This window comes from Neoarius graeffei, chromosome 25 (genome assembly GCF_027579695.1).
Source record: "Neoarius graeffei isolate fNeoGra1 chromosome 25, fNeoGra1.pri, whole genome shotgun sequence".
In the NCBI taxonomy this organism is placed as follows: domain Eukaryota; kingdom Metazoa; phylum Chordata; class Actinopteri; order Siluriformes; family Ariidae; genus Neoarius; species Neoarius graeffei.
In genome coordinates, this window is record NC_083593.1 from 12,796,717 (window position 1) to 12,821,129 (window position 24,413).

The 24,413-nt window shown below is 41.5% G+C and overlaps 1 long non-coding RNA gene across 1 annotated transcript; it reads left to right on the top strand.

Annotated features, from left to right (window-relative positions):
* The first annotated feature begins 3,147 nt into the window (after positions 1 to 3,147).
* LOC132873699 (uncharacterized) lies at positions 3,148 to 10,987 on the top strand. Its single transcript, XR_009651592.1, has 4 exons — positions 3,148 to 3,189; positions 3,304 to 3,418; positions 3,624 to 3,812; positions 9,420 to 10,987. It is a non-coding gene; the product is annotated as an uncharacterized LOC132873699 (long non-coding RNA).
* The last annotated feature ends 13,426 nt before the right edge of the window (positions 10,988 to 24,413 follow it).

Below are 24,413 nucleotides of genomic sequence, written 5' to 3' on the forward strand. Positions count from 1 at the left end.
CCCCACAGTCCAAAGACATGCAGGTTAGGTTAACTGTTGACTCTAAATTGACCGTAGGTGTGAATGTGAGTGTGAATGGTTGTCTGTGTCTATGTGTCAGCCCTGTGATGACCTGGCGACTTGTCCAGGGTGTACCCCGCCTTTCGCCCGTAGTCAGCTGGGATAGGCTCCAGCTTGCCTGCGACCCTGTAGAACAGGATAAAGTGGCTAGAGATAATGAGATGAGATTAGATGAACAGTATCATTAAAAAGCTTATCTCTGCTTTCCAAAGAAATGTATCTTGTTAAGGTCTGTTTAGTACTTTGGGAGTAATGGCAGGTTGAAGTTGGTACAACAGAGTTCACTCTCTGCTTATGTAATATCGGGAAACTGCCAGTGATTTTTGAGTCACGGGAAAGCAGTCAGGCTCGCTCTCTCTCTCTCTTCTGATCGGTTTCCGACTGGATTACTCTTGAACATCAATCAGATAACTTTTATAGGGATGTTCTCTTGCTCTCACTGTTTCTGATGAAGTATTCAGCAAAAATTTCCCTCCTCTAGTTTTGATGTTATGATTCACAGGAGACTTTGAAGTGACTTTTCATAGCTTTACCTACTTTTTTTTTCAAATCAAACTGATTCATGTAAATAAATAACTACTGTAGAATATAACTGTAGTTGTTTTGATGAAAAATATTCAGATCTTAGTGGTCGGAATGATATTTTATAAAACCAGAAGTCAGAAATGCGAGTGTCAATTTCAGTTCGGTTAATGTGAATTGTTTATTGGTTGTGGATCAGACAGTTTTTTCGAGGTTCGCCTTGAAAGCTGTGAATATTAATCGAAATAAGCATTTTATTTTTTTCACAGTCCAGTTTCCATTAAATTGTGTGCTCTGATTGGCTCGCGAGCGGTCCGGAATCCTACGATCCGGACCCTGGTTACGGACCTTTGGCGACTCGCTCATTCACAACAACAAACATAGTAGCAATTTTTTGTCAACATTTATTTTTGCATTTCACTATGATGAAAGCACCTGGTTTTGTGTCGCCTACAGTAGATCAAGATTTTTATTTTTGGAAAATTCTGAGCTGACGTAGCTTGTCAAACAGGTTTTTGACGAGCTTATAGCAGGTTTGTTCTAAATATGGTTTCTCTTTCAGGCGCTCTCATTTTCTGTTAGAATTTGGTAAAGAAAAAAATAAATATATTATTTACCAGCTTAAGGTCGGTCTGTATCATGAAATACCATGACCTTGGCCTTGAAAATACTGACCTTGGCCCAGAGGCCTCGGTCAGTATTTTCAAGACCTCGGTCATGGTATTTCACGATACGGACCTCCCATCTGGTAAATATATATATATATATATATATATATAAGTCTAAGTAAGTAAGTCTAATCACGTCACCTTACTCTGCGCAGCAACACAACAAGGGCTGACGTCAAATGCAGCTCCTTCACTGAAGGTAGGTAGAGGGCTTTAATATATATATATATATATATATATATATATATATATATATATATATATATATATATATATATATATAATTTCTTTAATGTAAAACACTAGTAGGCCCTACTTTTTGAGAAATACAAAGCCCTACAGAGCACAAAGGGGGTATTAGAAATAATCTTTTATTACTTTTTTATTGAGTGTACTGATTTAACAGTTTTACCTAATTAGCATAATCAATACTAATTTGCATAATTGTTTTTTACTCATTTTTTTAAACTTTGTATTCAGTATACAACCATCTATGTGCCTGCCAATTTTCACATAAATGTCTTGAAAAATAGAAAAGTTATGAAGAAAAAACTTTTGATGTCACTGCTTAATGAGGCCCATGTGATCCTAATACCGACTATTACAACAGTTTTCCAAAAATTTAGCCTTTTTTTTTCAAGCTTTGATTTGTAATATCTCAAGAACGAATATACATTTTAATTTTGTGAAAAGTATGTTGTTCTGCATTCAATTCTGAATTCAGTGAGAGCAGTTTCAATTTGGATTGAATTTGAATTTTCACCTGATATGCCAACTAATATCATTCATATCATTATCTGTAGCCGCTTTATCCTTCTACAGGGTCTCAGGCAAGCTGGAGCCTATCCCAGCTGACTATGGGCGAGAGGCGGGGTACACCCTGGACAAGTCGCCAGGTCATCACAGGGCTGACACATAGACACAGACAACCATTCACACCTACGGATGCCAACTAATAATAATAATAATAATAATAATAATCATGGTGGCACGGTGGTGTAGTGGTTAGCACTGTCGCCTCATAGCAAGAAGGTTCTGTGTTTGAGCCCTGCAGCCGACAGGGGCCTTTCTTTGTGGAGTTTGCGTGTTCTTCTCATGCCTGCGTGGGTTTCCTCTGGGTGCTCTGGTTTCCTCCCACAGTCCAAAGTCATGCAGATTACTTCACCTGGCTACTCTAAATTACCCATAGGTGTGTATGTGAGTGTGAATGGCTGTCTGTCTCTCTGTGTTAGCCCTGCGATGGATTGGCGACCTGTCCAGGATAAACCCTGCCTCTCGCCTGAAGTCAGCTGGGATTGGCTCCAGCTTCCCAGCAATGGATAAGCAGGATAGAAAATGAACGAATTACCATTTTCAGACTGCCTGAGTTGATCATTATATAGAATTAACAGGTAGCATAAATACTGCTTGAGGTTTAAAATGATCTTTACTGTCCATCAGATCTTGATCTTGTTGTAGTCCAGTCATCCTGCTTATTTCTTTCACCTATAAAAAAAAGAACTCACCATGACCACAAATAGCCACTTGTGCTAAAATTGCGTACATAAGATGCTAATGCTATCCAGATGCATTTTTGATCATTTCGACACAGCTCACGCTCGCCAAAAGAAAACAGCAGAAAGTACAAATCCTTCACTTGAAGAGGTCGACGACGTTCTTTGATTTGAGAGTCATTTTCCTGCTGAAGCTACAGCTAATTAGGAAAATAAACTTGTTGCAGGGTAACTTGAAGCTTAGCTAACTAGCTTTTTCAAGGAGCCTGCCAAATTCTGAATACACCTGACATGTTTTCACAGCAATTAGAGGCACATAGTTTGGCTGTGAAAGTTTTTAACATGAAATCCTTCGAGTCGTCCACTTATTTGGCTCATATTTTGTTTTCCTTGCTTCTGTGGTGGTGCAGGTCAGCTTGTCTTTGGAGAAAGTCAGAGGAGGTCAGGTATGCAATGTTGAATTAAAAAGCTCTTTCTGTGCTCTGCATTCATAAGTGTCATTGCTGCCAGACTTTTTTGTTTGGGCAGCTGACTAATCACGCAGATGGTCTCTATTTCAGTCTCTGCTACAATTTATAATCAGATGAAGAGCTCTTATTACGAGACCACCAGACTGCTGCAAAGCACACAACCAAGACGCCTGCCACTGCTCATTTTCGTGCGATCATCGAATAGGTACAGCGTATTGTTGATTAACGCTGTGAATATTACACCTGCTCAATCCTCAGTGGATTATTTGGAGCACAGTAAATAAAATCTCAGCAGGACACTTGACTGATATTTTGAAAGCAGGAATATGGACTTCATTACAGTAGAGTGGTGTGAGTTCAGGTGCACCAACAAGTGACTGACACTCGACCTTCATTCATATTCTTCACAGTCAATGGCAGGGTGATTGTTATGCTGTTCACACAACAGTCTTGCCGGATGCAGACCCCCAAAGTTTGCCTGTGATTGGCTAGCAGGGGAAAAGAGAGAGAGAGACCTGCATCTGCAGTCTAATCACGTCACCTTACTCTGCGCAGCAACACGACAAGGGCTGACGTCAAATGCAGCTCCTTCACTGAAGGTAGGTAGAGGGCTTTAATTCCTCACAGGAGTTCAAGGTGCAAAGAAGCTATCTAGCTAGGAGCAAAGAACTTTCTTATTTTTGAGATTATGTAGTGTAGCTTTGTGTGACTGGAAAAAAAAAAGACTTTTTTTTTTTCCTTCTCTCGAAAGGTTTCTCAATGTCATTCATCGATATTCATTTTGGCACCTGGTGCTTCTTTTGTGCACAGGAAACAGCAAGTCTACAGTTTCCTTTAAAATCATTGGCTAGTCAAATATTACTTTTGAAAAATGACTATTTAATATTATTATTATTATCATCGAATATGTGAATAAAAGCTGAAAGCCACTGCATATTTATGCTGATCATTTCATACTCCAGTCCATAGTATCCTGAGATCAGCCACTTAAAAGAATTTTTCAATTAATGCAAGAGACCTGTTCAGGAAATGGAGGATTTGGTGTAAAAAAAAATTTTTTTCTATATTTCATAAAACTACATTAAAGGAGAACTGAAGGCAATTTTTTTATTATCGAAATTCTATTTATCTCATCTCATCTCATTATCTCTAGCCGCTTTATCCTTCTACAGGGTCGCAGGCAAGCTGGAGCCTATCCCAGCTGACTACGGGTGAAAGGCAGGGTACACCCTGGACAAGTCGCCAGGTCATCACAGGGCTGACACATAGACACAGACAACCATTCACACTCACATTCACACCTACGCTCAATTTAGAGTCACCAGTTAACCTAACCTGCATGTCTTTGGACTGTGGGGGAAACCGGAGCACCCGGAGGAAACCCACGCGGACACAGGGAGAACATGCAAACTCCACACAGAAAGGCCCTCGCCGGCCCCGAACCCAGGACCTTCTTGCTGTGAGGCGACAGCGCTAACCACTACACCACCGTGCCGCCCCTCTATTTATCTGATTTTATTAAATATAGGAATGCATTTTCGATAGTGGTGGCACGGTGGTGTAGTGGTTAGCGCTGTTGCCTCACAGCAAGAAGGTCCGGGTTCGAGCCCCATGGCTGGCAAAGGCCTTTCTGTGTGGAGTTTGCATGTTGTCCGAATGGGTTTCCTCCGGGTGTTCCGGTTTCCCCCACAGTCCAAAGACATGCAGGTTAGGTTAACTGGTGACTCTAAATTGACCGTGAATGTGAATGGTTGTCTGTGTCTACGTGTCAGCCCTGTGATGACCTGGCGACTTGTCCAGGGTGTACCCCACCTTTCGCCCGTAGTCAGCTGGGATAGGCTCCAACTTGCCTGCGACCCTGTAGAACAGGATAAGCGGCTACAGATAATGAGATGAATATATCAGTCCATATGTCAAAGCGATGGCCGTAAGCGAGATTCGTTGAGACCTGTGTGAAACATCGTAGGACGGAGGTAAAACGTACAGCAGAAATCAAAGCGACCAACATCTGCTAACATTGTCAAAAGACGCGCGCGCCCTCTTTCGAATGCTGATGTAATCAAGCCGGAAGTTTTGTTTGTTTTGATAGCAATCAGGAAAGTTTGAAAAAAGTGGGCAGTAACCGTCATTTAAACTCGTTTTTGTGCAATATTTCGTCTGGAAAACAGTTTTCAAAATAGCGGCACTGACACCTGGCTGACACTTCACGTTTCGAAGTTTCGCACAAGTCTCGTGAAGATCGCGCGGATAAGCGACGCCTGCCGTGGACCAAAGGAACTAAATTCAACATGGCTAAAAACTGAATAGGCCGATAAGTATAATATTTAATTGCAATTAGTTGCCAATACGAGTCATGATATAAGGTTACTAAAACCGAAAACGTAATTGAATAACACGTTAATTAAGAAATAACGAAAGTTTAAAAATGACTTCAGTTCTCCTTTAATTACACACTGTGAAATAAAAAAAAATCCAACATGGCAGCTTTCCTCTTCAAAGATTTGTAGTCTTGGTCTTGTTTGATCAGTCCTATGTGAAAATAACTAAGCAGACAAAATGTTTTGAAGTTTTCTGAGTTGATGATAATAATCTGGACACTGTGTCCAGATTCTTACCCAAGACTGAAGTTCTGAGTTTAAGGGAAGAGAGATATCTTGCAAAACAGCAGTGAGCCCTTTAATAAAGGAAACAAATAATAGCCTTATGATGCATACTGTGCATTCAGACAACTACATTATGTGCAATAATAATAATAATAATAATGAGCGGCACGGTGGTGTAGTGGTTAGCACTGTCACCTCACAGCAAGAAGGTTCCGGGTTCGAGTCCAGTGGCTGATGGGGGCCTTTCTGTGTGGAGTTTGCATGTTCTCCCCGTGTCTGTGTGGGTTTCCTCCGGGTGCTCCGGTTTCCCCCACAGTCCAAAGACATGCAGGTTAGGCTAATTGATGGCTCTAAATTGACCGTAGGTGTGAATGTGAAGGTGTGTGAATTGTTGCTTGTGTCTGTGTGTCAGTCCTGTGATGATCTGGCAACTTGTCCAGGGTGTACCCCGCTTTTCGCCCGTAGTCAGCTGGGATAGGCTCCAGCTTGCCTGCGACCTTGTAGAACAGGATAAGAGGCTACAGATAATGGATGGATAGAAGAAGGGCACTCATTAGAGTGCATACCTCCGCCTAGCCACATATTATCAACATCAAAATCAAATCCCTTGAACCTAGTGATTTTAATACGAAAGCTGTGCACCAAATTTCATCAAAATCACTACTTTTTATGTTACATTGGGAACAGACAAAAAAAAATCCTGGATCCACATACATATCCGGATTTGCATCAAAATCTAATCAATGGTTTCTTGACCCATGGCTCACCTTTTCATCAAAATCTGGTCACTACTTTTTTGAGTTATGTTGGGAACAAGTGAACAATGGAGGCAAAAACATAACCTCCTCCAACAAATTTGGTGGATGGAAGAAGAAGAAGAAGAAGAAGATGCTATCCATAAGGAATCTGACTTGACATGTTTTTACAATCTGCATGTATTTGTATCAGGGCTTTGAACCAGAATTTTTTTCCTATTGGTTCGTTCCGAACAGAAACGGAATTTTAACGTTTCCGGTTTTGGGTTCCACCATTAAATAGACATTCCCGAACCGGTTAGAACAAAAAAATTTCGTTCCCAGAATGGTTAATTACGTTCCCTTTTAGCTGTTTAACAAATGGCTATAAAATTATGTCTCTGTCTCATCCAGCTTAAGCCAAATGTAGGCTAATTCTATTACAACCTTCATTAAATAAGACAAGAAATAATTCAAAACAATTATTATTTCAAATGTTGGCGATTTGGATTCTCAGTACGTTTTCCCATCTACACAAACAGAAAAAGTGCCAAAAATGAAAGATAATTCGTTTAGTGTGTTACCAAAGGCTAGTCAGGCCCTATGCATTGATAGGCTAACAGAGGTTAACGTCATTTAATGTTCGCGAGCCTCTCATTAACGTGGACAAATATATTGATATCTTGTTTGAAATTGACGTTTTTGAATAACGATAGACTGCAATATTTACCTCTTATTTAAGATGTGGAGACGTGATAGTAGTCCACCCTCCCGCTCTCTCCATTCAGTCAGCGAACGTCACACAGGAAGTGAACCCCAGCAGGTCATAGAAACTTGCGCAGGAGAAGAATGACTTTATTTGTAGGCTACGAAAACTTTGAGGAATGAAATAAAAACCGGTATTAACCGGTTACCGTTATTTTTAATAAGCGTTTCTGTTCCAGAACATAAAAAATAATAAAGTTTCTGGTTTCGTTTCTGTTCCATGTGAAATAGAAAAAGTTCCCGGTTTTCGTTTTCGTTCCTTGAACCGGTTCAAAGCCCTGATTTGTATAGTGCATTTAACAATCGAAACAAAGTCACAAAGAAGCTTTCCAGATATCCGAATGACAAATCAAGACCCCATATGAGAAAGTGGGATTATAAATTCCTGATTACTGCAGCAGTTCTTTGTTCCAAGTCTACAGTATCCACATGAGATTATCTGATATCCAGATGAGAAACTATGTTTGCATTTGTTGTGTTTTGTAAGACTGTATCTGGTATTTCTTACTCCATTCCCATATAAATATATAAAGGCTGGCTAGAAGCCCAAACATTTCTGGTAAATTACTGTGTTTAGAATAAAGACTTGGACTGCTTCAACACAAAGGGATGCACTGAGCCTACTAGCCAAAATTATTTTGCAGCTCTCAGTCAGTACAAGTACAAATCAGGCAGCTGCATGCTGGAACATTCCATCATGAGTGTGTCTTGTGTCCATTGTAGCCTCAGGTTCCTGTTCTTGGCTTAAAGGAGTGGAACTCAATGTGGTCTTCTGCTATTGTTTTACTGCCATTTCCCTGAAGTTCAGCATGGTGTGGATGCTGAGATGCTTTTCTGTTCACTATGGTTGTAAAGAGTTGTTATTTGAGCTGTTATAGCCTGCTTAGCTTTGAAATATTCTGGTCATTCTCTTCTGACCTCTCTCATCAAAAAGGAGTTTACGTCTGTAGAACTGCTGCTCAATGGATGTTTTCCTTTTTTTCCAGCATTCAGTATAAACTCTTCTGGTGTGCATGAAAATCCCACCAGGAGATTAAGAGTTTTTGAAATGGGAGCATTAACTGATGGATCTGCATAATATGTGGTTTGAGAGCTTAAAGGGAAGAAAGACATCCACCACGGCCTCATCCATCCCCACCATCCTGGCCATCACTACCACATTGATTTTAACCACAGTTTGTAAGCAGAAGTGACATATTGTGTATGTTTTTTTGGTCGGCGGTATTTGTTTATGTATTTATGTATTTAGATGGATGTATTTATGTCTCATCTCATCTCATCTCATTATCTGTAGCCGCTTTATCCTGTTCTACAGGGTCGCAGGCAAGCTGGAGCCTATCCCAGCTGATTACGGGCGAAAGGCGGGGTACACCCTGGACAAGTCGCCAGGTCATCACAGGGCTGACACATAGACACAGACAACCATTCACACTCACATTCACACCTATGGTCAATTTAGAGTCGCCAGTTAACCTAACCTGTATGTCTTTGGACTGTGGGGGAAACCGGAGCACCCAGAGGAAACCCACGCGGACACGGGGAGAACATGCAAACTCCACACAGAAAGGCCCTCGCCAGCCACGGGGCTCGAACCCGGATGTATTTATGTGTTTAGTTATTTATCTATCTATTTCTCTCCCTAAATGGTGAATACACCATTTTATTTATCCATCCATCCATCCATCCATCCATCCATAATCCGTAATCCCTTATCCTGTGCAGGGTCGCGGGCAAGCTAGAGCCTATCCCAGCTGACTATGGGTGAGAGGCAGGGTACACCCTGGACAAGTCACCAGATCATCACAGGGCTGACACATATAGACAAGCAACCATTCATACTCACTCACATTCACACCTACGGTCAATTTAGAGCCACCAATTAGCCTAACCTGCATGTCTTTGGGGGAAACCGGAGCACCTGGAGGAAACCCACACAAACATGGGGAGAACATGCAAACTCCATACAGAAAGTCCCCCATCGGCCACTGGGCTCAAAACCAGAACCTTCTTGCTGTGAGGCAACAGTGCTAACCACTACACCACCGTGCCACCCCATTTTATTTATCCAACAGAAAACTTACTGTTGTGGTTTTGTGTGTTTTAGATCCCTATGCTTTGCTGCTCCTGGTCTTCTGGCCCCTCCTCCTCTCTGCTCATGCTGCTCAGCCCACTCAAACCTGCTGTCTGTCCTGGCTCCCTGTTGGTGGAATGACCTTCCCATCGAGGTCTGAACCACCAACTCCCAGACCACCTTCAAGCACAGACTGAAGGCCCACCTCTTCAGGCTGCACCTCTCCCCTGCTTCCCTGCCCACTGTGTAACTGGGTAATGGTCTTGACCAACCCAGGCTGTGTGCTGTCTAGCCTGGTCATGATGACTTAGTGTTAGCCGTTGGGGTTTTATTTTTCTCTATTTAGTTGTACTTTGTCAGCTCATTTGTATAGTTGGTTTGTTTTCCTTGGCTGTTTGCTGATTTTTTGTTACTTCAGCAGAATATTACACTAAGTGCTTTTCTGTCACCTGTTCGATTGGCACTAGAACTTCCTTGTCTAGTGGTTCAGCACTTCTTGTACCTGACTTTTGCACTTGTTGTATGTCATTCTGGACAAGAGCATCTGCTAAATGCCTGTAATGTAATGTAATATTATGCATTGCACTCCTGCTGCTGTTTATTTTTATTAAGAGTACCAATAATTCTGGAGGGCAATGTCCATATAGAGTACCAGTCAAAAGTTTGGACATGCCTACTCATTCATAAGTTTTTACTATATTTTGACGATTTTCTACATCGTAGAACAATACTCCATCCATCATCCATAACCGCTTATCCTGTACAGGGTCGCGGGCAAACTGGAGCCTATCCCAGCTGACTATGGGCAACACCCTGGACTAGTTGCCAGATCACTGCAGGGCCAACACATAGAGACAAACAGTCAATTTAGAGCTACTTTGGACTGTGGGGGTAACCCACATGGGGAGAATATGCAAACTCCACATAGAAAGGTCCTCGCCGGCCACTGGGCTCAAACCCAGAATCTTCTTGCTGTGAGGTGACAGTGCTAAACACTACACCACTGTGCTGCCCAGAACAATACTGAAGACATCAAACCTATGAAATCTCATCTCATCTCATTATCTTTAGCCACTTTATCCTGTTCCACAGGGTCGCAGGCAAGCTGGAGCCTCTCCCAGCTGACTACAGGCGAAAGGCGGGGTACACCCTGGACAAGTCGCCAGGTCATCACAGGGCTGACACATAGACACAGACAACCATTCACACCCACATTCACACCTACAGTCAATTTAGAGTCACCAGTTAACCTAACCTGCATGTCTTTGGACTGTGGGGGAAACCGGAGCACCCGGAGGAAACCCACACGGACACGGGGAGAACATGCAAACTCCACACAGAAAGGCCCTCGCCAGCCACAGGGCTCGAACCCAGACCTTCTTGCTGTGAGGCAACAGCGCTAACCACTACACCACCGTGCCGCCCTACCTATGAAATCATATGAAAGAATCTTGAACATATATGGAATTATGTGGTAAACAAAAAAAGTGTAAAAGTCACCATTTACCTTGATGACGCTTTGCACATTACTGGCATTATCTTAACCAGCTTCATGACGTCGTCACCTGGAATGCTTTTCAATTAACAGGTGCCTCGTCAAAAGTTAATTAGTGCAATTTCTTGCCTTCTTAATGTATTCAAGATCAAATAGTAAATAGTAAACAATAATAATAATAATAATAATACAGTAAATAGCCCTATTCCACAACTGTAATAATCCATACATAATTATGTCAAGAACCGCTCAATTAAGTAAAGAGAAACGACACCCATCATTACTTTAAGACATGAAGTGTCTTTTAATTAATAAAAAAATAAAGAAAAACACTGAATTAGAAGGTCCAAACTTTTAATTGGTACTGTCAAACTTGTTCTGAATGTATTCCCATAAATAGATCCATATATCTGAAAAGAGTTTTTTGAAGCATACAGCTAATATTAGTCTGTAGAGCCTCGGGGGCTGTAATTGGGGGTTTGGAGCATTAAAGCACTTGCCCATTAAAAGCACAGCTGAAGCCTACACCCTGGGTGCACTAAAAGCTATTGACAGGTTTCAGGCATTTCATGATTCTCTCCCATGTGAACACACTTTGCAGGAAACAGGAATGGCCCGAGAATGTGTTAACGACTGCACAGCTCCAGTTGGGTCTGGACATGAAAGCATGTAAGCGTGTAACACATTTGCTGTGTTTCATGCTGCCATGCTGCACATGGTGACACACATCGATCCTGGAAAATGTGCTAGAGTTTCCAGCTATGCAAACACAGACGATTCGGGGGGGACATGATGCTTCTGTTCTGACAGCACTGCAGGCACAATATTCCAGTAAATGCTCCAAAATACTTCTTACATGCCCACCACTATGGTTATATAATAGGTAGGGAAAAAAGGAAGAGGTGGTGGTGGGGGGATTGTACATTATAGTAGCACTGATAGAAGAAGTATGATGATCGATTTAGCAGAGGTTAAAAAAAAATCAAATGCATTTCCTCTCATTTCCTTCCTTTTTTATTTGCAGTCAATTCCCAGTATAGCAGGTCTCTTCCTTTATACCAGTGCAACCAGTCTGGAACCAGAGAGGCTAAAATATTAATTAAGACTTACGCCTTTTATAGTCAGTCCTTTAAAAGGAACTAGAGTTAACATTAAGCTTAATTAAACGTTCCCATTGACCTCATCCTAAAACTCACCGTAAAATCCATTTTGCTCATGTTAGCAACGATGCCATTTGCATGAATTCATTAGCCTGCATTACTATTCATAGGCACCTAAATCAAATGTTACACATTATAATTCTTTATAAGTGCTACTTTCTTGTTACCCCGAAGCTTCTTATTACTGCGGCTGCCCTGAACTAATTTACATTTTCACTCTGTGTTTTATGCGTCTATAATACCAAGCTATAAAACTTATATTAGTCTGCACAAGAGCACGATACATCTTTCAACAGACACCAACGAAATTACAGAGAGAAATCAAGGATGGCGCCAGGCAGCTCTGAAAAGTTTTATATGCAGATGAAACCTTCAATTTATATTTCAATGCTGCAAATGTCAATGACGCTACGTATCGCTTCAAGCAGGATGAAGTGAATGTTTGGAGCTGTACAGAGTGAAAGGAGTTTAACTTTGAGAACAAACAAATTTTTTTCCATATTATTAGATGTGTGTGCAGGAATTATTCAAACGTTTTCAGAAAATGTGCTTTTCAAATGAAGACAAACAACCTTTCGGTGGTAATTCAGCTTGTAGTCTCATTAAAAACAAGATTAAACAAGGAGGACATTGTTACAGCCCCTGGAATAAAGCGAACATATGTCACTTTTTTTTTTTTTAGAAAATTCCAGGGAATTTTTTGGATTTTGTATGGATTTTTTCCCTTTAAGTTGTCTTCAGGTTTCACTTCTAACCAGTGTTGTAGTCGAACCACTAAACCTCAAGTCTGAGTCCAGTCTCGAGTCACCAGTGTTTAAGTCTGAGTCATTAAAAAAATTCGAGTTGAGTATGACAACAAGACTCCAACCGCACCATTTGACGGTGGCTGTTTCAGCGCCATTAACATTAGTTTGTTCCTGAACATGACGTATGAACAGGTGAATGTGCATTCTTTTTATCAGGGAGTGCGAAGTATTCTGTCAGAGATGGTTGGGAGATGGATGTAAGTGCAGAAGGTGTGTTTATTACTACAAGTAAAGACACATAAACAATCCAGAACGGCAGGCAAAATCGTAAAACAGTGAAACAGGCGATAGGTCAAGCGACACACAAATAGGCTATCATAGACTTGGCAGAATCAAAGACGAGAAACAGGAAATCAGGGATCAGGAAACCAAACAAGGAAATAAGGCTCAGTAATATGTCAGCAACGCAAGTCAATACTTCGCAAAGTAAGTGTGTTTTCAGAGTTTTTACATAGGTGCGCTGATTGCGCGTTAATCCTCGCAAGTCGTTTATGGCATGCGTGAGAGTCTGCTTGGTGCACGTGCTGTCCAGAGCGCACCCAAGAGTCTATCTGATGCATGCACCAAGGCTCTCAGGTGTGACACTCTTGCACGAAATTAGTACAAAAATTAATGTAGATATAAATATCTCATCATCTCTAGCCGCTTTATCCTGTTCTACAGGGTCGCAGGCAAGCTGGAGCCTATTCCAGCTGACTACGGGCGAAAGGCGGGGTACACCCTGGACAAGTCGCCAGGTCATCACAGGGCTGACACATAGACACAGACAACCATTCACACTCACACCTATGGTCAATTTAGAGTCACCAGTTAACCTAACCTGCATGTCTTTGGACTGTGGGGGAAACTGGAGCACCCGGAGGAAACCCACACGGACACGGGGAGAACATGCAAACTCCACACAGAAAGGCCCTCGCCGGCCACGGGGCTCGAACCCGGACCTTCTTGCTGTGAGGCGACAGCGCTAACCACTACACCACCGTGCCGCCAGATATAAAGATCTTCTGCCAAATTATTATGGCATGTTACAAAAAATAAAGAAAAAATCCGAGTCATCATCTCCAATTTATGAGTCCGAATGCAGTTAATGCACGAGTCCGAGTCATCAGTGCTCAAGTCAAAGTCGAGTCACAAGTCCTAAAAATTAGGGCGCGAGTCGGACTCGAGTACTACAAGCCTGATTCTAACTGAGGAATGTTATTCAGTTAACACTAGAAACAAAAGGTATGTATAATTAGAAATATGAGAAATGTCTGGACCTTTAGCTTTAGTAATACAGTAAATTCCTTTAGTGATAACCCTTTTGATAACCTTTTTGTTCATTAATAACACATGGTACATTCCTAAAAAGGTTAGATTACTCCCCAGTCTGAGTCAGCATACATGGCCTGTATAATCAATCCATCAGCTGGATCAGTGTGGTTTAGAAATAGCTCTGATCGACCTTGTTTGTCATATGACGAGTACACACTATTCGACACAGGCAATCTCTTGTTACATCCAAATAATAATCATGCTAGCTATGAAAACTAGTGGTTAGTTCTGGGCGCTGCAACATAGTAAAAGTACAAAAAGCTTCACTCTTGCAGTGGGCCAAAAGCCATAACAGGTCATCCATATTAATATGTCTTGCCTTTTCTATCCTCAGGCAAACGTTGGCAGTGAATGAGAATGAGATGGATGCAGGTGCCTTGGGAATAAAAGAAGAAGGAAAGGAGTCAAATCCAGGGCTGGTTTCGTAAACAGGACGTGAGAGTGGTATCTGAATGGATAAATAGGCTGTGTGTACACAATGAGAGAAGTACAAGAAATAGAAGCGTGCGAATTTTATTTTGTTTTTTTGCTGCAATCTTCAACAGGTGTGACATGCATAAAGGATCACAATTTTTAGGATATTTGTATCCCATTGAGACTGATGTGTTTAAATCAGACAGGCTGATATGGTATGGCTCCTTCACTAAGGAAACAAAAATCATCTGTGGCTGAAACGATGGCTTGGAAACTAGTGGATCCATGAGACAGCTGCAAGCTGGGTGGTGAGAGAACGAGAAAATGAATAGTCATGGAAAACAACACACACACACACGCTCACACACGCTCACAAAATCTCTCAGTAACAATCTTCAAGCAGGGAATTATTCATCCATTTAACTTATATTTGTAATGAAATAATTTAACCACAATCTTTTAAATCTAGAAGAAAAGGCCATTTTCAGTTGATCCCCAGAATCTCCTTTTGTGTTTTCCTAATGAAATTCTTGTTTAAAAGCTCTGGAGGAAGGTTGGGCCTCTTGGCTGAATAACACATGCCTTGGTCGGCTAATCTTCTGCTTCACTCCTTCTCATAAAGTGCCAGTTGTTCCGAGATATCATACTGCTTCATATTAACTAAACACAGAGCAGAGCCAAGAATGCATCAAGCCAAGAATGCATCAAGCACCTTTCACAAAGTCTCCCAAGAGGTTCCTGTCTCCAGTGCATGCCTCTACTTTCTGAAAGACACTACTATTATATGTTGGAACATCTCGTGAGAGAGGGTAAAGAAGATGAGAGCTCAATATATGTAACGCAACAAACAAACTGACACTGGATGGGTTTCTTACAGGAGCTTTTTGAATATGGAGTCTCTTAAAGTAAAGTCTGTTCATAGAGGTGTTCGTGGACAGCTACCGGTATCGACCTGATTATATATATATATGCACATACATATACACACCCTGGACAAGTCGCCAAATCATCACACAACTGACACATACCCTGTGTCCGAAATCGCTCACTCATTCACTACTCCCTACATAGGGAATTACTATATAGAGGACTATATAGTGAGCTCATTGATAAAATGAAAAAACACTTTCAGACACTACTCTGTCGCGGTGGTGTTTATGTCATTACTGTCGCACAGTTAAAACATGCCAGATCAGTCGGCTGGTGGGTTTTCAAAATAATAAACACATGCATGTATTTTTGTGATAAATCCATATTATACTGAGCGCATTTCCCTCATTTATCAATACAAAGTACCTGCAGCTTTCAGTTTTTTTAAAATTAAGGCTGAATACTTTCTTCTTTGCCGCTGCCTTTTATTAAATCAAATTTGAGACGTTTAATTTGATTTCTTTCAGCACGACCGCAGTGCATGATGGGATATATTGCTTTGGTTAGTGACCATCTAACCATACACTACTTTTCATGATGTATTGTGGGATACTTTGAGTGCACTATATAGAGTGTAAATAATCCTCACTGAGGTTTCGGACAGCACTACAAAATGATGTCCCCACTATATACTGCCCTGTATAGTGAGTAGGGAGCGGTTTTGGACAGAGGGATAGAGACACAACCATTTACATTCACACCTACGGTCAATTTAGAGCCACCAATTAGCCTAACCTGCATGTCTTTGGACTGTGGGGGAAACCGGAGCACCCGGAGGAAACCCATGCAGACATGGGGAGAACGTGCAAACTCCACACAGAAAGGCCCTCAGCAGCCATGGGTTCAAACCCAGAACCTTCTTGCTGTGAGGTGACAGTGCTAACCGCTACACCACTGTGCTGCCCATGGTAAGCATAAAAGTGTTCAAAAGACCAAAACGTTTCATATTGTAGATTCTACAAAGTAGCCAGTGTTTACCTTGATGACACTTTGCACACTATTGTCATTATCTTAACCAGCTTCATGAGGGAGTCACCTGGAATGCTTTTCAATTAACAGATGTGCCTCGTCAAAAGTTAATTAGTACAACTTCTTACCTTCTTAATGCTTTTGAGATCAAATAATAATAATATATAATACAGTAAACAGCCCTATTTCACAGCCATATTATGTCAAGAACTGCTCAACTAAGTAAAGAGAAACGACATCCATCATTACTTTTATAATAAGTCACTTTGTCACTTGAGTCACATCCCATCGCCATCTTCTACTTCTCATCTCATTATCTCTAGCCACTTTATCCTGTTCTACAGGGTCGCAGGCAAGCTGGAGCCTATCCCAGCTGACTACGGGCGAAAGGCGGGGTACACCCTGGACAAGTCGCCAGGTCATCACAGGGCTGACACATAGACACAGACAACCATTCACACTCACATTCACACCTACGGTCAATTTAGAGTCACCAGTTAACCAAACCTGCATGTCTTTGGACTGTGGGGGAAACCGGAGCACCCGGAGGAAACCCACGCGGACACGGGGAGAACATGCAAACTCCGCACAGAAAGGCCCTCGCCGGCCACGGGGCTCGAACCCGGACCTTCTTGCTGTGAGGTGACAGTGCTAACCATTACACCACCGTGCCGCCCATCTTCTACTTATGTTGTGTAATAATATTCCTATTTGGGACGATATAATTTTCATTTGCAAGTATTTTCTTATGGGGTGGCACGGTGGTGTAGTGGTTAGTGCTGTCGCCTCACAGCAAGAAGGTCCGGGCTCGAGCCCCGTGGCCGGCGAGGGCCTTTCTGTGTGGAGTTTACATGTTCTCCCCGTGTCCGCGTGGGTTTCCTCCGGGTGCTCCGGTTTCCCCCACAGTTAGATTAGGTTAACTGGTGGCTCTAAAGTGAGTGTGAATGGTTGTCTGTGTCTGTGTGTCAGCCCTGTGATGACCTGGCGACTTGTCCAGGGTGTACCCCGCCTTTCGCCCGTAGTCAGCTGGGATAGGCTCCAGCTTGCCTGCGACCCTGTAGAACAGGATAAAGCAGCTAGAGATGAGTATTTTCTTATGTCTCCCTCTCATGACTGTTGTGAACAATTATGTCCATAGCCTGCGTTTTTCTGTCATTTATTGGTTACTTTACTCACATATTCCATCCTCGTTAGTTATATTATGCTACCTGGTGCAATATTTCTATTTCTATTTCAGTTGCCAATATTTTATTAATGCAGTATTGCTCCTTCAGGTGAAGTACTACTCTCACTGAAGTTTCATTCTTATTTTGTTGTGTACTTTACATACATGGCCCATGTTTGTACTTTTTTTTTTATACTTTTATTGAACTCTATTTTTTTCTATGTGTGAGCTGCTGGAACATGTCAATTTCCCCACCGATGGATGAATACAGTTTATCTTATTTTATCTTTTCTTCAAGACATGAAGTGACTTTTAATGAATAAAAATAAATAAAAACCATTGAATTAAAAGGCATGTCAAAACTTCTGACTGGTACTGTATATCGTCTTGTTATAACATGAAAAGTTTCGCATTATAGCAATAATTTATCACATTATAACAAGATAAAATTGTATATTGTTATAATCGTGTGATTTATTGTAAGAAAAGTTTCTTGTTTGAAGGTGATAAGTTTGTTTGTCATAATAATGTGAAAATATCTTATCACAATCAACCTTTGACGTTATCCCATGATACTGATCCATTTTTCTTATTCTGGTGTGGCAGCAATACGTTTCCATACACTATAACTGCACTGTACTTTGAAACATAATCATTAAAATACTTCAAAAAAATTTATTACAACTCATATTGTTTTTCTGCATTAATGTGCAAATACATTTAATATTTCATGCTTGAAACATCCTTTTCCATAAGTCATCTATTCTAGGTTATGAGTAATGTCCATTTGACTGTACTTGTGTCCCATGACATTGATTGAACCCTGTTACTGAAACACATCCCCCCATGAAGTTTCCGAAACATTCCACAAGTCACATGTTCAAAAGGAAGTTACGTCATCCAGATTTCCTGGAGATCACTGGAAGACGAAAACTAAGCTTCAAGTCTTGTTCTTTTTTCCTCACTGGCAATGTTATTGTGAAAAGTACAAACCTGTTTCCCAAATTATAGATTGAAAGCAAATTGTTAATTACAGTTAAACGTAAATCACTACAATGTCCTTCATGTTCTCAAGCCATTAGCAGGGGCACTACTTAAAGCTAGACGGCCTTTCGATTTCATAAAATCTGTGAAATTTAGTTCCTTCTGAAATTTGGTCATTGTGATAGATGTTTATTTCTGTAATATCTCACAAAATATCAGGCCATTCTGTGGCTGGGAAGTTATTTAATTTGAGGGGATTCCCGAGCAAATAATGTGCATGAAATCGATCACTTTGCACAGTCCATGTACGCACGCACAGGTTTACCTTGACCGTGCACTGACAGTTCCATCATTCTGTCGCTAAACGAACAGCTGATCACACCAAGGTACTCGCTGACCACCGATATTTATTAGTTTGGTCTTGCATTTCCTTTCCTTCGCAACATGACGTCTTTTCTTCTCGCTTTCTGTTACTGTAGTCCAGGGCTTTGAACCGGTTCAAGGAACGAAAACAAAAACCGGGAACTTTTTCTATTTCACATGGAACAGAAACGAAACCAGAAACTTTATTATTTTTTATGTTCCGGAACAGAAACGCTTATTAAAAATAATGGTAACCGGTTAATACCGGTTTTTATTTCGTTCCTCAAAGTTTCCGTAGCCTACAAATAAAAAAGTCATTCTTCTCCTGCGCAAGTTTCTATGACCCGCTGGGGTTCACTTCCTGTGTGACGTTCGCTGACTGAATGGAGAGAGCGGGAGGGTGGACTACTATCACGTCTCCACATCTTAAATAAGAGGTAAATATTGCAGTCTATCGTTATTCAAAAACATCAATTTCAAACACGATATCAATATATTTGTCCACGTTAATGAGAGGCTCGCGAACATTAAATGACGTTAACCTCTGTTAGCCTATCAATGCATACAGGGCTTTCCACTAAGGCTCATACTAGCCAGCCATGACAAATAAGTAGCCAGCCGGGGGGGGGGGGTTAAACACAAAATAAACTCCACCGAGTGCGCGCGTGCACACTACTGCCTCCACCGAGTACGCGCACACTGCATGTCGGGGCCACGGATCAGCGAAGTCGGCGGGGAATTTGTGGTTATTATCGGTACAAACAGCGCGAATCACAACTTAAATGAGTGCGGTTCAGTTTGACATTATTGTCAGTCTGTTAGATAAACATTTAATTTTATTAAAATCGAAAATTAATATTTAGAACCTGTGGGCTACAAAAATAATAGTCATTAAAGTAGCCGGCTGGACTTAATTGTGTGCCGGCTGTATGGCTGGCAGCCGGCGCTTGTGGAAAGCCCTGTATAGGGCCTGACTAGCCTTTGGTAACACACTAAACGAATTATCTTTCATTTTTGGCACTTTTTCTGTTTGTGTAGATGGAAGACATACTGAGAATCCAAATCGCCAACATTTGAAATAATAATTGTTTTGAATTATTTCTTGTCTTATTTAATGAAGGTTGTAATAGAATTAGCCTACATTTGGCTTAAGCTGGATGAGACAGAGACATAATTTTATAGCCATTTGTTAAACAGCTGACAGGGAACGTAATTAACCGTTCCGGGAACGAAATTTTTTTGTTCTAACCGGTTCGGGAACGTCTATTTAATGGTGGAACCCAAAACCAGAAACGTTAAAATTCCGTTTCTGTTCGGAACGAACCAATAGGAAAAAAATTCTGGTTCAAAGCCCTGCTGTAGTCGGTCTTTCACGTTTCATTCGCACACTCGTGTCCTCCATTTTTCTCTCCTGTTTCAAATTTGTATCCCACAATGCCTTGCGCAAATGGGGAAAGCCCACCACGTCATGCATGACATAGTATCTTGAATTGGGTCATGGTGAAGCAGGAAAAAATAGCGGAGAATTTAGGGCCATGTGGCCCTAAATTCATTAATTGTTCAATTTTTTTTAACTAGTAAAATTGGAAGTCTGTGATTCAAATTCAGTAGCTTTCGGTTCACTGAACAAAAATAATTGGGTGTCGGGAAAATTCTTTTTATGACCTACACTTGAAAAATCTGAAAGGCAGTCTACCTTTAACCATTAGGCGTATTTGTTAATTCTATACAAAACACTGCTAACGCATCTCTGAGTTGTGACATGCATGTTTTTTTTTTGTTTCACTGTTGAAAAAAAAAGAAATGGAAAAAATAGTCGACTTTTTAAAAGTTACAAAGGCGAAATGGCATCCCGATTATGAGCATAGTTCAGCGATATTATCAAAACCAGTTTTCAGTCTTGAGTAAGTCAAAATGGCTCAAAACACACATAGACCTGTGGGAACAGGTCATGCTCTCTTGTCCTTACATACTTTCAGTTCAGTGTTAATTCTTTTCATTGGTGCTTGAACATAAGAATGTGCATCTGTCACGTCCAAATAAAGGATGTCGGAATGAAAAGTTGTCTAATCCAATAAGCCATACCTTTATGAGTAAGCATTGCTGCAGATGTCAGAGACAAATATTTCCCCTTCTAGGTATATTTGTTCAGCTATTGAATAGAGGGCAAAAGAATAACCCCCTCTCTTTCTATGTGACTTATTAAATAAGCTCATCTGATCAACAAGTATTAGCGGAGTCGAGGTGAAAGAAGTGAAAAGCCAGGCTGGTTTGAAAAGGGATGATAAATCCTACTGACAATGAAGCGAACCTCACTGGTTTACTTAAAGGGTGCTTTGCTTACGTATAAGCTGTTCCAAGAACTATTTGCGATGGTTCCAAAAAAAAGAGTGCAAAAATGCAACTTGTCACCAGAAAAAAGAAAAACCCACCCGTGGGCCGGTTGGGGTGCTCTCTACACAACTGAATTATCAATAAAATAAATATTATATATGTTTCCTTGAATGGAAGCATGTTTGTTTTTACCTGAGTTCAGTCAGAGGTAGTGTGCACTCTTAAAAAAACATTGCAACTCTGTTGCCATCTAGTGGAGCCCATTTAAGTTGAGCTCAACAAACTTTGAAAAGGTCAGAGGAAAGATGGAAGAAAGAGAGCTGAACTCATAAACATGCTCTAGTAAACAATTGAGTAACTCTTCAGCTTGGCTACAACTTCAGAAGAGATCTTTGAAAAACATCGCCCACACTGAGGAGTGAGTGGAAAATAACACGAACTTCCATCCAAGACCTTCGTTTTGCCTTCGAGAGTCACACTACAATACAAAATAAGTGTCATTCATTCGTCAGATTGATTGGCTTTTATTCTAAATTAGAATCCAATCCGAACAAGCTCAGCAGTTCAGGGTTATAAGTCTTGAGCACTCAACTGTATCTCTGTGCCAACTCTGGGGTTTGAATTTCAAACTTTCTGGTCATGCAATAAACACTCGAGCACCGTGCATGAAAGGAAAACCTCACCAAGAAACACATTAAACATGTTCATATTGAAATATGGGTAGCACAGTGGTGTAGTGGTTAGCGCTGTCGCCTCACAGCAAGAAGGTTCTGGGTTTGAGCCCAGCGGCCGACGGGGGCCTTTCTGTGTGGCGTTTGCATGTTCTCCCCGTGTCTGCATGGGTTTCCTCTGGGTGCTCCGGTTTCCCCCACAGTCCAAAGACATGCAGGTTAGGTTAACTGGTGACTCTAAGGCCCTGTCCACACGGCAGCGGATTCAGGTGACTCCGATACAATTGCTTATCGTTTAGGCCTGGCGTCCACACGGCACCGGCGTTTTGGGTGCCCAAAACGCAATCTTTTTGAGAACAGGTTCCAGAGTGGAAAGATCTGGCAACGTTGCCATTGTGAAGTCGTCTGGATGAGTAGAACGGATTTGTTTACGATGACGTCACAACCACATGACTGTGAGTGCTTCACGCCGGGTAGAAGTGTAACGAACTCGATGCGAGTTGTCAACAAATCCTATAACTTGGTTCATGAAACACGCTTACAAAATATTTTCACTGTGAATATTTATTGTGTAATGGTGCAAAGTGAGAGAGAGAGAGAGAGAGAGAGAGAGACTCTGCCCTTAGGGCAGAGTCAATCCCGCCAGCAAAAATAGGGAAAAAAAGGAGCGATCTCACCTCTTCAGATGTTGGTTTAAGTCCTACAATACATTCCTCAAAAAGGGCGTAGAAGAGCAAATTAATCCATCAACGTGTAGCATTCAATTTATTCCGGACCATTAAAGACGCCGCCTTCCGCGTAGAATCATACGTCATCATCGCCGCCATATTGGATAGGTCAAAGCGGAGAATAAAGATTCATGTGCTGCGTTTAATTGTACCAACAGGTTTACCATCCAAACGAGATCACATGGGATTACCTTTCACAGGTGAGAAACAACAAATTAATCCATCAACGTGTAGCATTCAATTTATTCCGGACCATTAAAGACGCCGCCTTCCGCGTAGAATCATACACGTCATCCTCGCCGCCATATTGGATAGGTCAAAGCGGAGAATAAAGATTAGCTGCGTTTAACTGTACCAACAGGTTTGCCATCCAAACGAGATCACACGGGATTACCTTTCACAGGTGAGACTGGAAAAATACTTTTTATTGTATTTGGTCATTATAATGTAATTTTACAAACAGATTTTCCTGACTTTGTGGCTAATATGAAGTCTCGCGCATAATAGTTTATGTGCATGCGTCCTTACTTCTTCTATTGTTCTGGTGTCTCCAAAGGGACCGTCTTACAGCGCCCCTAGAGGTGTGGCATGTGTATTGCATCGTTTTCAGCAAGCGTTGCGTTGCCATATGGACCTGATATTTTACTGATCGTTGCCCATTTGGACGCGATATATTTTTAAATAACATCTCGTTGCCGTTGTCGTGTGGATGTAGCCTAAATTGACCGTGAGTGTGAATGGTTGTTTGTGTCTATGTATCAGCCCTGCGATGATCTGTCGACTTGTCCAGGGTGTACCCTGCCTCTTGTCCATAGTCAGCTGGGATAGGCTCCAACTTGCCCACAACCCTGCACAGGATAAGCGGCTACAGATAATGGATGGATGGATAGTGGTAAGAAGTTAAAATTTGACTGTTGCTTTGATGTTACACGAGGACATCAGATAATGGTCAGGTTTCATCAATCAAAGGAGCTTCTTTTCTCAATCACCATTTCCCACCAACGTTTAATGTTATTGAGAAATCCAATGGTGAGGTAATGGTTGGACTCAAACATTGGACTCTAAGTTCCAGAATGCAATGCAGCTACATAGCTACTAGCTATGGCTAGTTTAACAAGATAACAAGCACAGTGGTGCCGATGGTGACATCAGCATGAAAGCTTTGGAATGATAACTGTGTGAGCAGCGAATACATATGAGGAGGTGAGAGAGTTGGACATACAAAAGGATTAAAGGGCCGCTGTATGATTCTGCTTAGGTGGGGATGGAGCAAGGGCTAAATCCCATAAGCGCCACTATCAGAAGGTAGTCCAAAGGCTTTGTAGGTAGCACGGGCGATTGCTCTAAGACAACAAGGGAGGCTCAGCCTCCTCTAAAAATGACGAACATCGTGTAGGATGAATTGCGCTAGGCTTATGTTATAGCCGACCTTATAACATTGCTATTTCAGATCCAGAATCATAGAAATATATGTGCTCAACCCAACTACAGTGCGAAATCATTCTGTTATAACTTTCCCCAGTTCGCCTAATGTGTGCGTGAGTTTTTCCCCCTCGTGACAGCGCGATGCAGCCCAGCCTCAGTGGACTTCAATGGCATTTGGGAGCTCTGCGCTTTTCAATCTCAAAATGCAAGACGGTTATTGGACAAATACTGCGAAAACACCCGCCTACGGACTCCGAGCCTCGCAGTGG